General features: G+C 40.4%; 1 pseudogene across 1 annotated transcript in view; it reads right to left on the reverse strand.

Annotated features, from left to right (window-relative positions):
- LOC309629339 (craniofacial development protein 1 pseudogene) overlaps positions 1-13,644 on the reverse strand; it is a 368,808-nt pseudogene extending 355,164 nt beyond the window's left edge. The window contains exon 1 of the transcript XR_014249486.1: positions 13,591-13,644. The product of XR_014249486.1 is annotated as a craniofacial development protein 1 pseudogene (transcript). The remainder of the gene's footprint in view (positions 1-13,590) is intronic.
- Positions 13,645-13,932: the final 288 nt, after the last annotated feature.

The raw sequence follows: 13,932 nt of genomic DNA on the forward strand, positions 1-13,932 counted from the left end.
TAGAAATAGTATGCAAAGGTATATAAGCCACGTACTGCAGGAATGCAGACAGAAGAATAATATAGTTTTCCCAAAATGATGAGGGAGAACATGAGAGTGACATTTGAGTGACACTTGACACTTGAAGGGTCACTTCAAGAGTGAGGGTGACACTTGAAGAGGGACTAGGATTAACAGGAGAGGGTCATTACTTCAGGCTAAGTAATAAATAAAAATGTAAGAAGAGGCTTCCCTGGTGGCGCAGTGGTTGAGAATCTGCCTGCTAATGCAGGGGACACGGGTTCGAGCCTTGGTCTGGGAAGATCCCACATGCCGCGGAGCAACTAGGCCCGTGAGCCACAACTACTGAGCCTGCGCGTCTGGAGCCTGTGCCCCGCAACAAGAAAGGCCGCGACAGTGAAAAGCCCGCGCACCGCGATGAAGAGTGGCCCCCGCTTGCCACAACTAGAGAAAGCCCTCGCATAGAAACGAAGACCCAACACAGACAAAAAAATAAAATAAATAAATAAATAAATAAAATCCAGCCATTCATATAAAAAAAAAAAGTGTAAGAAGAGAAAAATGGGATGAAGGATGGGATGAATAACATGAGGGATATTGCTATGGGAGTGAGCCACGGATGGGTAAGACTGATTCAAAAACTATTTTCTGAGATTCTTAAGCCAGAGATTCTGTTGCTAGAACTAGGACCAGTTGTTATTCTTTGGTGATCTTAAGATTTCTGCTGGTTCTTAATTATCTCCCAAGAGATGTGTTTACCAAGTAAAAAACAAGAAAGAGTTGCTGCCTCCAGGGCTAAGAGTAACCAAGGAAAGAGAAACACACCTGCCTTTTTGGTCACCCATACTAATATTTTGTTTTCTCTGGTCTTGAATGGTAAGCTAAAGACTTGGGTTGGAACGGAATGCAGGCGCTCTAGGGTGATGATTCAGGCTGACTGTTAGACTTGCAAAACTGAATGTGGGTGGTTTTGTTGTGTAATCTTTTGCCTTAATCTTTCTGCTTTTGATGAAGTGCTTTGACTGTCTCTTTATGTGTATGCCTGTAAGAAGTAGGACATGAATGGAGTTTCTTAATGGAACCTCATCAAATTTAAAGTCATGACGGAAAAATTGGTTTGCCTTAGGTTAAAAAAGTCCTCTTTAGTTATAGAAGAAAATTTTTTAAAAAAGAGAGAAAGGAAGGAAGGAAAGAAAGAAAGAAAGAGAGAAAGAGAGAGAAAGAAAGAGAAATACTCATCATTAAATCCAGGCTAAGCAGTCGGTATTATTTTATTTTGGGAATTTAAAGTCCATAAAATAAAAAAATTTGATCAAATTTGGCTCCCATTTCAAGTGAATATCAGATCTGGAACTTAACTTACAGAATTAGTGTTCACATGTAGTGTTGGAGAGGAAATTTTATATAAAGTGTCAAAAATTTAATTATATAGTAATTAAATAGAATATTGAATATTTTGTTTGTCATTTTGAAAAGCAAGAAAAGCTAAATATTTCCCAAGCAGAATGCCATCACCTCAACTGCTTCTCAATATTTCAGTCAACATTCTTTCAACAAACATTTACTGAGCATCTACTATATGTCAGTTTCTCCACTAGCCTCCAGAGATAGTGATGAACAAAATGCAGACACAATTCTTGATCATTCAGAGATTAGAGTCTAGTGAGGATCATCCAACAGTTATCAAATAATCACACATATGAAAGAATAATTACAAACATGAGAAAAATGCCCTGAAAAAAAGAAGCAAAATTCTATGAGAGCCAATCATAAAGGGATTGTAAATGAATACCTGTGCTCTTGGTGGGCTTTAGGAGTAGATGACATACCGGGAACTAGTAGCATGAGCTGTTTGGTGCCATGGACAGAACAAGAGTCAGAGTCAGATTCTTGTTCTTAAGACAGTTAGGGCTTTTCCATCATGTCCTGCATGGCCAGAGGTTCCTAAGTGGTTCCTGAAATTAGGTTTGTCTTTCTCCTACCTGGGCTAGCAATTCCACTAGCCCTTTGATTTCCTCCAGTCCATTTCCACAGTGCTGTCAGAAATTTCTAAAACTCAGCTTCTAAAGTACCTCACTCTTCTCAGCAACTTCTGAAGTTTCTCCTTTACGTGGTTGCAATTCTCTGCTCCATGTTCATATAAAATTCAAAGTCCTAGCAGACAGGGCTCTCCATGATCTTCCCAGTCCTCAACCAGCCTTGCCTGATTTGTCTTTCATCACTCTCCTCCACACCCCTTGCACCCCAAGGTCCAGCCTCAGTTAATATTTTGTAACAGAGTCATTCACTTTCCTGAAATAAGTATGTGCAATTTCTTTTTTTCTGGGAAGTATTCCCTCCCTTTTCTGCCTGGGAAGTCCCCACTAATTCTATAGTATTCAGGTCAAATGTGACTTCTTCACTGAAGCTCTCTTCTATCCCCTAAGGCGGAGTTAGTTATTTCCTTCTTGGCGCTTCCTCAACACTTTGTACTAGTTATGCCTCTCATCACATCGTACTCTATTGGTCTTTGTGTTATTTCATAAATTCGATTGTGAACTTTCTGAGGGTGATGGCTAAGTCTAAAGCACTTCTGTAATCATACTTTGGCTCTTTCTAGGTGGGTCCCTACTATCGTGTTTTGCATACATTAATATATGATTGTGGAAGGAGAGAAAAGGTCTAGGGGTCTTGGCTGTCTGTTGCCTTTTTTTTCTTTAAACTAAATGATGGCTCTTGGTGTATTCCTAAAGCCTACTGGTATGAATGAAATCAAGAGCTCAGGTGGTTTTTAAAAGCAAAACTTTGAGGAGCAAATTAGAGAGCCCCTAGCCTTTATGGCAACTGTGTAAATTATAAAATGTTGTCCTTTACCCAAGACCCTTTACTTCTTTCTGTTGGGAAATTGTCATCATATGCTGGTTTTGTTACAACAGAACACTTTTTTTCCCCAGCTCGCTACAGTTGTTGTCACAAATATACAAGTATATGATATCTAGAGTAAAGGTCACAACTTTGGAAGTTGTGCCCACGTTCACTGCATAACTACATGCAGTGGGCTTTGGGAAAGATGAAATTCTGTTTATTCCAAACAACATCAAATTCCTGTTTTAAGAAAACAAAGAAAATTATAGTTGATCTTCAAATGGACACTATGATCATTGCCATTATCATGATATCTAGTATATGTAGTCATTTGGGTGAAGCTTAGGGAAGACAAGAGACCATAAGGTGGAATTGATTTCTTCTTTATCTGAACATCAAGAACACATTATCTCTTCCTTGTGTACAGTTTATCCCCTCTACTTTGAATTTTTTCATTTGTTTATCCTTCTATTTTTTTCAAGCAGAATCTTCTGGGTCTGGTTATTACTGGACCTAATTTTAGACCAAAGAGTTATCTTTGGCTTTGGTTTCATGTACAATAAGACCAATGGAGATGGGTAAGAGGAAAGAGTCTAAATTGTCTCCCAAGTTGATGAATCAGGTGGAAAAGAAGAAGTTTATGCTAGTTACTAAAATAATTACGATAGGATATTATTTTATACCCATGATCATTATTTTTCCTGGCAATTTATCTATATGTCCACACAACTGCCTAATCAAAACAAAAGTTGTTCTAGCCTTATTGCCTTAAGATAGAGAAGTTTCAAGGAAGAATTAGAAAGTGATTTGCTAATGTTTTCCAGGATTTTGGTTATACATCTCTAAAGGTAACTTAGAGAATTGGGGAAGAGACAAAATATTGGAAAGAAGATGTGACTTGGCTTCCTCCAGACCAAAGATTTCCTCACTAAGAGAGGAAGAGTGTATTCTCATCCAGGACCTTTGCTCTTACTATGGCCTCTTCCCAGAACATTACTTCTCAGATCTTTTCATGGTTCACTCTTTCAACTCATTCAAATCTCTGTTCAATTGTTCTTCCCTGAGAGGCTTTCCTTGACCATCATATCTAATGATGAGAAGATAGGCGCTGGTGGACACTGCAGAGAAGAGCTGTGTTTCCTGCTGTAAGAACGGGTCCCTGAGAAAGTAGCAAGACTTCAGAATGGACATTACATGTGAGTCTAGGCAGGTGGAGCCCTGAATAGCATCAGAGAAATTACCATGCTTCTGAAACTAGCAAGGAGAGAGCTCAGGCCTGGGATGGGCATTGGCATAGGAGAAAGCAACCTTTCAGAAATGACACCACATCTAAGGACCAAATAGGGTCATGTCATGTAATTCTTAGTGGATATCTCGGAGGACAGATGACTGGATATACTTGAGGTTCCCCAAACACAACTTAAACTAAACATCAGGCAAAGAAAAGAAAAAGCCTGAATAGACTGAGACTTCTTCCATAATGCAAAAGGGGAGCTTGGAATAGAGATTAAGTTAAGGTTTCATAAAAATAAAGATAGATCAATTTCTTGCACAATTCAGTAAAAACAAAAACAAGTACAAAAGTAGGTGTGCTGGGGGTAGACAGACATGTGAACTCAGCAGGATTTAACAATGATGAGTCTGATGGGAAAGTCAAGTGTAATAGGCAGAGTGCCTGGAGTACAGAGATGTGTGAGATGTGATCCCAACCTTGAATAAGTTCACAGATGGCCTGTAGAGATAAATGTGTTCTTCAAAAGATCAGTAATAATCCAAGGGATCATATGCAAAGTTTAACTACTGTAGAAGTAGTTCAGAATGAAGGAATGATCAGTGAAGGATTGTCAGGGAAGACTCTCACAGAGGTGGGACTAAAACTTGGCCTTGAGAGAAGCTTTATACTTAGACAAATAAAAGAAATAAACAATGATGAGGCAGTAAAACTGTGCATGTTGTCTTTGAGAGACAGTGGAGAAGAATTGTATTATGGCAGGTGATTCCTTGTGTAAGAACATGGTTAGCTGAGGCACGTTGGAGAGGTCTGCCCGGTTCAGGAAGAGAAAGAGTGGAACACTCAGCTAAGGACTGAACTTCAATCTGTAGTCAGTGAGGAGCCATCAGAGGTATGTGAATGGAAGAACGTCCTGTGAAACGGAATATGTCAAAAAATTAATTTCTAACAGTGTATAATTTTGCTTCTAGCAAGTCAGGCAGGCTTGTTCCATAAGATCAACCTAAAGGAGTTATTTTGATGTGAGAGACTATACTCCAAAAAGGCAGAAAAGCCAAAGATACAAACTGGAAACAAGCAAAATAGGAGGAACTAAAGGTTAAAGATACTCTGCTGGTGCATCGGCAGCCATATCTTTATATTAGAGATTACTTATGGAGAATTTCTTTGTAAATGTTGGACAGCATTACTATTATTTTCCAAAAGACAACATAGGGACATGAATAAATGGGTAGCTCGTGCTTGCTATTAGAGATTAGTTTGCCCATTGAGCTTGGGGATTGTGTGAGATCCAAGGTTGTTGCTATGAAGTGATTTGCATAGATGCTCTTGTGCCCTTCAGGGGCATATGGGGAAAAGAGTAGTCTTTTAAAAACATAATTCAGGTTTGTCACCATCTATGTCACTGTGACCCTGTGATTTTCTATCACAGTCAGATTAAATGAAAGTCACCCTCCTTACCATGGGTTACTTGGCTGTACGTGATCTGGTCTGGTCCTTGCCACTGTCTCTGGCTTTATTTCCTAGTACTCTTGGCCTGCTTCATTCTACTGTGGCCACATTGGATTCTTCTTATTTCTTTAACATGCTAAGTATATTCTCCTCCTGTGCTCTTACCATGCTCTCTTCCCAGAACACTGCTCCTTGGCTCTTTCCGTGGCTCACCCCTTCAACACATTCAGGTCTCTGCTCAGCTGTTCTTCCCAGAGGGTGTTGCTTGACCATCACATGTAGTGATGATCTCCATCTCCCACTCCACTACTCTTCTTTACTTTGTGCCCTGCTTCAGTTTTCTTTATTACATTTATCAGTAACTGATATTGCATTAGTTACTTATCTGTGTGCTTATTATTTGTTTCTCATACCAGAATGTAAGCTCTGTGAGGGCATGATCTTTGTCTAACAAACACCTTTGTAATTCTTGGCCTAGAGGTGGCTCTGATACCTCGTAGCTGCTTGATAAATATTTGTTGTGTAGATGAATAAATAAATAACAATATTATTATTGCTATTATCATTATTGTTAATAACCAATATTCATTGAGACTTTACCCATGTGCCATGACTAGGTTATTAAAAGTCGTACTTGGTTATTTCATTTATTCTTCACAACCACTTCCCTGAGTCACACAGAGGTAAAGTAACTTTCATAAATTTACTCAGCTAGTAAATGAACAAATCAAGATTTAAACCTGGGACTGCTAAGCTCCAATGGTCTTGCTATATTATATAATATATGTGGTAACCAACATGGTACCATAAAATGCATTAGCACAGTGCCTACAAATTAGTAAATGAAGGTAACTCTCTTGAACACAGATCTCCAAGTCAAAACAAAACTTTGGGGAAATGTAGCTGGTAGGATACTATTGCGCTAAGGCATAAATACCTTCAGGATAATGTTGTTTGTTTTTTTTTTCTTTGTTTGCAGATTTAAAAAAAAATTTTTTTTCTTAAATATATGCCCTGGCCTTTGGTATATTTCAGTTCCAACAGCTTGAAATTGTAGCTGTGTTTGGAGGACTGCTTCTGCATTACAAGAGCCCTTTATTGGAAAACACAGATAGCTGGAGGCCTGGAGTTTATATACTCCTTGGAGAGCCCTTTACCAATGATGATAGGTACAGGATTATGAAACTCAAGCTCTCTGGCCTCAGGTTGGGACCTCTTTGAGGCAACTTGATATTCGAGAGTTCACCTTCAAGTTCAAGCTGAAGTTGCTCAGCCCAGGACTTTGCTTGACATGATACCCTTGCCTGGTTGGCATTCTCTTCATCCTTGTCCTGTTTCCTGAACTCTCTTACTATTTTCTGTTGGAGCACTTTGTCAATAAATCACTTGTACATTATGAATTTTTGTTTCTGGGTCTGATGGTAGAGAGTCTAACCTAAGATAGTGAATCACCCAGTTTCTTTTAGTGTGAAAGCCGCTACTTTAGCCACACCTCAATTGCCTTTTGATAGGCATCCATGCCTTCCTCTCCATTCACATTCTTCCCAGACTCATACATGTGAAATTCCTACTTACTGGAGCCAAGGGCTAGGGAAGACTTTCTGTAAAGAAATAACATTTTTTAGCAAAATCACCTTGGGCGTGGATAGATCTTTGCTTCGTAGAGCTCAAGCATAAATTTGACCTAACTCATTTCCTCCCCACATTTCTGGCTGGTAGAAAAGGGCAGGGAGGAAAGAGGAGCTGAGTCATTAAGGCTTAATTCACTTTATTTCTCGACCCCTAGAGCTTGCTTTAGTTGAAGAAGCTTTCACTGGGATTAACTTTGCTGCAAAAAAGCTTTCTGGGTCTCCTTTCAAGGCAGACTTTGGCTGCACTGAAGTAGCATGAATACTTAAAGGCCTTTGAAGAATGCAGGTATTATCTAGCTCTGATGGGACTGTCTTTCCAATTGGGCCCACAGTGGTCACCTTCCTGTGTGTCATCTTCTCTGCAATAAAAATCTTCTAGGAACAGCAGTATATGGGTGCGGTGGAACAAGCTAACTTCATCAGATAACTGGGAGAGGCCCTTTCCCCTGAGGCCCAGGTGGGGTTACCAACACTAGGGAGGTTTGGGGAAGAACAGACTTGTCTCTTTACCACATAAGACCTGAGCAGTGAGGGCAGGTTGCCCTCACCGAATAACCTAGGAAGTAATTTTCACTCTCAGGATCTTGCTAGTGTACTATTGCTTAGCTCAAGTCAAACTGGAGCATGCTTTGCACAGGAAAATAAGAGAAGCAATTAGGAATGTTTTTACCGTGGAGTGATGGAAAGAGTATTGCTGTGGCTATGGAGAAGCACCTGGGAAGTCACTCCAGATGATCACTGGCTGGTTGTGTGACCTTAGGAGACTGACTTGAATTACCTGGGCAACAGTATCCTCATAAGCTCACCATTGCCAGTACTCTATGATTTTGTCATTTTCTCAGTAGTATCTGGTGTTTCTATGGACATCAGATGATTCCTGTATCAACCATCCTCAGCACACAAGACTGGGCAACTCCCCAGAAGGCACTGACCCCAAGGCACTAGAGCGTTCCTGCTCATCACCCCATATCCTGGAAAGTGTTACAACTGCAAGTTACTCCCGAGGCAACTGAGAAATTTTCTGAATGTCCCAAAGGGTGGCTAACCCCACTAGCAATTATTAAATGGTTAAGCTGTAAAGCACCAGAGAATAGACTTTTTCTAAAATTCTGTAATCCTTTCAGGAAAAAAAAAAAAAAAAAAAAAAAAAAAAAAACCCTAAAGAAGATTCAGTGGCCTCTTTTTCCTGGTCATATACAAATGTGACACTGCAGGTCTGCAGGTTCCCGTTCAGGTCCCCAGGCTAATGAAGCCACCTGTTAACTGGCTCCCTATATTGTCATGCCTTGATCGTTTTGCTTGAGATGTTTACAAGATAGTCCAAATGCTGCTTCTTTTCTGACATTGCCTCAGATCTCTCCAATCAAAAGTGTTTCTTCTTTTGCTAGATTCTCCCAAGTAGTTCATACCACAATCTCACTCTGAAAATCCTTATAGATATTTGTTTATGCTTCTGTATCTTCCACTACTTTCTCTCCAAACTCTAGACTATATGCACCTAAAGGGCAAGGGTCAGGTCTTATTCACATCTATCCTGCTCCTAAAGACACCTCATAGAGTCTGGAACACATTTAAAATATATGTACTTCCAAGTTCCGTAGCATTGCCACATATTTTATTCAATCATTTTAGAAGAGGCAGCAAGGTGCAGAGGAAAGAACAGAGATTTTAGAGTACAAAAAGCAATGTTTCAATCATGGTCTTTCTACTTACTCTCTGCATGGTCTTGGTCAAGTTGTTTCAAATATTCAAAGCTCTGTTTTCTCATCTGTAACATGGCAATACCATCACTGACCTTACAGGACTGTATGAGGGTAGAGAATCTGGATGTAAAAATAGACCTCAATAAGTGGTAGCAGCTGATATGACCATGTTTATGATTATTATGCATCTATGAAATATACATATCTGTACTATGGAAAGTGACATAAAAATTAATTGGATCTAAATTTGTGATACAGAATTTTTTTAGCCCAAGGTAACCGGGGAAGTAACAGAGAAAGATATATAGGCCTGCAGATGGAAGATAAAGGGGACTTTAACTTTGTTGGAATGGTTGACATGCACACACACATATACAAACATATAGGTTTGTAGTAAATTTGAAAAAATGTTAACAATCATACTTTCTGGGGTGTAAGTACATGAATATGTATCACATTATTTTTTAAACCTGGCTATATAGATCTTCCTTGACTCACAGAAGGGTTATGTCCTAATAAACCCATCATAAGTTGAAAATAGCATAAGCTGAAAATGCATTCAATACAACTAACTGACCAAACATCATAGCTTAGCTTCACCTGCCTTAAACATGCTCAGAACACTTAGCCTGATTTGGGCAAACTCATCTAACACATAGCCTACTTTATAATAAAGTGTTGAATACCTCGTAATTTGTTGAATACTGAACTGAAAGTGAAAAAAAGAATGGTTGTGTGGGTACAGAATGGTTGTCAGTGTATGGGCTGTTTACCCTGTTGATCATGGCTGATTGAGAGCTGTGGCTCATTGCTGTTGTCCAGAATCAAGAGAGAGTATTGAACCACATATCCCTAGCTTGGGGAAAAGGTCACTATTCAAATATCGAAGTATGGTTTCTACTGAATGCATATCACTTTCACACCATCAAACAGTCAAAAAACCGTTAAGTCAAGCCATCATTAAATCAGGGACCATCTGTATTTTTTAAAGTACAAATTATGTGTATACTAAAAAACCTCTGTATACATTAAAGGGCTTAAAGTATTCTTTGTTGACACTAAATCTTTTTTTCCTTAATAGGAAGCATGTCTAGCAAGCCAATGGCCAATCAAGGAGAAGCTGGAGTAGATGTTAGTGGAGCTTCAGACTCCAGGAGGAAATCCAGGTGAAGATGGAAAGAGCAGGTTAGATTTCTAATCCAAGAAGTTGTTTCCCAGCTAGAAATTGAGTCACCCCATTGTCACAGCTCTTTTCTTTCTATAATAGAAACTGAACCACAGTTGATGCCCATATAGTGTGATTGAAAAGGAAACCTTTAAGGAAAAAGTTATATATGCATATGAAGATAAATTTTAAATATCCTATCTAATATCTCCTTACCATTCTACTTCCTTACACAGAAAGCCATTCAGAGAAAGCAAAACATATTACCTGTTTTTCTTTCTTGCACAGTGTTTATAACTTAAAAAATAATCTATCAAACTTTTATTAAACACTTCCTATGTTTTAAGCACTTTGTTTGGGATAGAAGTTGGGATAGAAAATTGAATATTAAATGGCCACTGTGCAGGAGGAACTTTCAAGAGATATATGGTCATCAAACGGAAAACACATAGCACACTGTGGTAACATCAATAAAAGAAGAGGATATATACAAACAATTTAACCACCCATACAGAATGAGCACAGACCACTCAGAAGGTACACACTGACCAGAGTGGATGCCTAACCTAAAAATTAATATTTAGAATTCTAAGGCAAGAATGATCTTTCTATCTTTCTTGTGTCAAGAAGTACCTGCAGAGGGGGGACCTTGAAGATGGCGGAGGAATAAGATGTGGAGATCACCTTCCTCCCCACAAATACATCAGAAATACATCTACATGTGGAACAACTCCTACAGAACACATACTGAATGCTGGCGGAAGACCTCAGACTTCCTAAGAGGCCAGAAACTCTCCACGTACCTGGGTAGGGCAAAAGAAAAAAGAAAAAACAGAGACAAAAGAATAGGGACAGGACCTGCATCTCTGGGAGGGAGCTGTGAAGGAGGAATAGTTTCCACACACTAGGAAGCCCCTTCACTGGTAGAGATGGGAGGTGGGCAGAGGGGGAAGCTTTGGAGACACAGAGGAGAGCGCAGCAACAGGGGTGCGGAGGGCAAAGCGGAGAGATTCCCACACAGAGGATTGGTGCTGACCAGCACTCACCAGCCAGAGAGGCTTGTCTGCTCACCCGCTGGGGCGGGTGGGGGCTGGGAGCTGAGGTTCAGGCTTCGGAGGTCAGATCCTGGGGAGAGGACTGGGGTTGGCTGCGTGAACATAGCCTGAAGGGGGCTAGTGCACCACAGCTTGACCTGCCTAAGAGTCAAGAGACCATTTTTTCGGAGTGCATGAGGAGACGGGATTCAGAGCACCGCCTAAACGAGCTCCAGAGACAGGCACGAGCTGCAGCTATCAGTGCGGACCCCAGAGACGGGCATGAGATGCTAAGGCTGCTACTGCAGCCACCAAGAAGCCTGTGTGCAAGCACAGGTCACTATCCACACCTCCCCTCCTGGGAGCCTGTGCAGCCCACCACTGCCAGGGTCCCATGATCCAGGGACAACTTCCCAAGGAGAACACACGGCATGCCTCAGGCTGTTGCAACGTCATGTTGGCCTCTGCTGCAGCAGGCTCCCCTTGCATTCCATACCCCTCCCCCACTGGCCTGAGTGAGCCAGAGCCCCCTAATCAGCTGCTGCTTTAACCCCTTCCTGTCTGGGTGGCTGAGGGCTAAGGGTTGCCTGAGGGCAACCTACATGCAGAGGTGGGGCCAGAACCAAAGCTGAACCCCGGGAGCTGTGCGAACAAAGAAGAGAAAGGGAAATCTCTCCCAGCAGCCTCAGAAGCAGTGGATTAAATCCCCACAACCAACTTGATGTACCCTGAATCTGTGGAATACCTGAATAGACAATGAATCATCCCAAAATTGAGGAAGTGGACTTTGGGAGCAACTGCAGACTTGGGGTTTGCTGTATGTGACTGACTTGTTTCTGATTTTTAAGTTTATCTTAGTATAGTTTTTAGCTCTTTTTATCATTGGTAGATCTGTTTATTGGTTTGGTTGCTCTCTTCTTTTTTTTTTAAATTACTTAAAAAATTTTTTTTTATTTTAATAATTTTATTCTTTTTATTATTTATGTATTTATTTTTCTTTCTTTTTCTCTCCCTTTTCTTCTGAGCCATGTGGCTGACAGTGTCTTGGTGCTCTGGCCTGGTGTCAGGACTGAACCTCTGAGATGGGAGGCCTGAGTTCTGGACATTGGACCACCAGAGACATCCCAGCCCTACATAATATCAGTTGGCAAGAGCTCTCTCAGAGATCTCTATCTCAATACTAAGACCCAGCTCCACTCAACGAACAGCAAGCTCCAGTACTGGATGCCCCATGCTAAACATCTAGCAAGACAGGAACATAACCCCACCCATTAGCAGAGAGGCTGACTAAAATCATACTAAGTTCACAGACACCCCGAAACACACCGGATGTGGCCCAGCCTACCAGAAAGACAAGATCCAGCCCCACCCACCAGAACACAGGCACCAGTTCCCTCCACCAGGAAGCCTACACAAGCCACTGAACCAACTTTACCGACTGGGGGCAGACACCAAAAACAATAGGAACTATGAACCTGCAGCCTGCGAAAAGGAGACTCCAAACACAGTAAGTTAAGCAAAATGAGAAGACAGAGAAGTACGCAGCAGATGAAGGAGCAAGGTAAAAACCCACCAGACCAAGCAAATGAAGAGGAAGTAGGCAGTCTACCTGAAAAGAATTCAGAGTAATGATAGTAAAGATAATCCAAAATCATGGAAGTAGAATGGAGAAAATACAAGAAATGTTTAACAAGGACCTAGAAGAACTAAAGAGCAAACAAACAATGATGAACAACACAATAAATGTTTAAAATTCTCTAGAAGGAATCAATAGCAGAATAACTGAGGCAGAAGAACGGATAAGTGACCTGGAAGATAAAATAGTGGAAATAACTACCACAGAGCAGAATAAAGAAAAAAGATTGAAAAGAATTGAGGACAGTCTCAAAGACCTCTGGAACAACATTAAATGCACCAACATTCTAATTATATGGGTCCCAGAAGAAGAAAAGAAAAAGAAAGGGTCTGAGAAAATATTTGAAGAGATTATAGGTGAAAACTTCCCTAACATGGGAAAGGAAATAGTCAATAAGTCCAGGAAGCACAGAGAGTCCCATACAGGATAAATCCAAGGAGAAACATGTCAAGAAACATATTAATCAAACTATCAAAAATTAAATACAAAGAAAAAATATTAAAAGCGGCAAGAGAAAAGCAACAAATAACATACAAGGGAATCCTCATAAGGTTAACAGCTGATCTTTCAGCAGAAACTCTGCAGGCCAGAAGAGAGTGGCAGGACATATTTAAAGTGATGGAAGGGGAGAACCTACCACCAAGATTACTCTACCCAGCAAGGATCTCATTCAGATTCAATGGAGAAATTAAAACCTGCACAGACAAGCAAAAGCTCAGAGGATTCAGCACCACCAAACCAGCTCTACAACAAATCCTGAAGGAACTTCTCTAGGCAGGAAACACAAGAGAAGGAAAAGACCTACAATAACAAACCCAAAACAATTAAGAAAATTGGAATAGGAACATACATATCGATAATTACCTTAAATGTAAATGGATTAAATGCTTCAACCAAAAGACGTAGACTGGCTGAATGAATACAGAAACAAGACCTGTATATATGCTGTCTACAAGAGACCCACTTCAGACCTGGGACACATACAGACTGAGAGTGAGGGGATGGAAAAAGATATTCCATGCAAATGGAAATCAGAAGAAAGCTACAGTAGCAATATTCATACCAGACAAAATAGACTAAAATAAAGACTATTACAAGAGAGAAAGAAGGACACTACATAATGATCAAGGCATCAATCCAAGCAGAAGATATAACAATTGCAAATATTTACACACCCAACATAGGAGCACCTCAATACATAAGGCAAATGCTAACAGCCATAGGGGAAATAACAGT

Source organism: Balaenoptera borealis, assembly GCF_965194805.1.
Source record: "Balaenoptera borealis genome assembly, chromosome: 5".
Classification (NCBI taxonomy): Eukaryota; Metazoa; Chordata; class Mammalia; order Artiodactyla; family Balaenopteridae; genus Balaenoptera; species Balaenoptera borealis.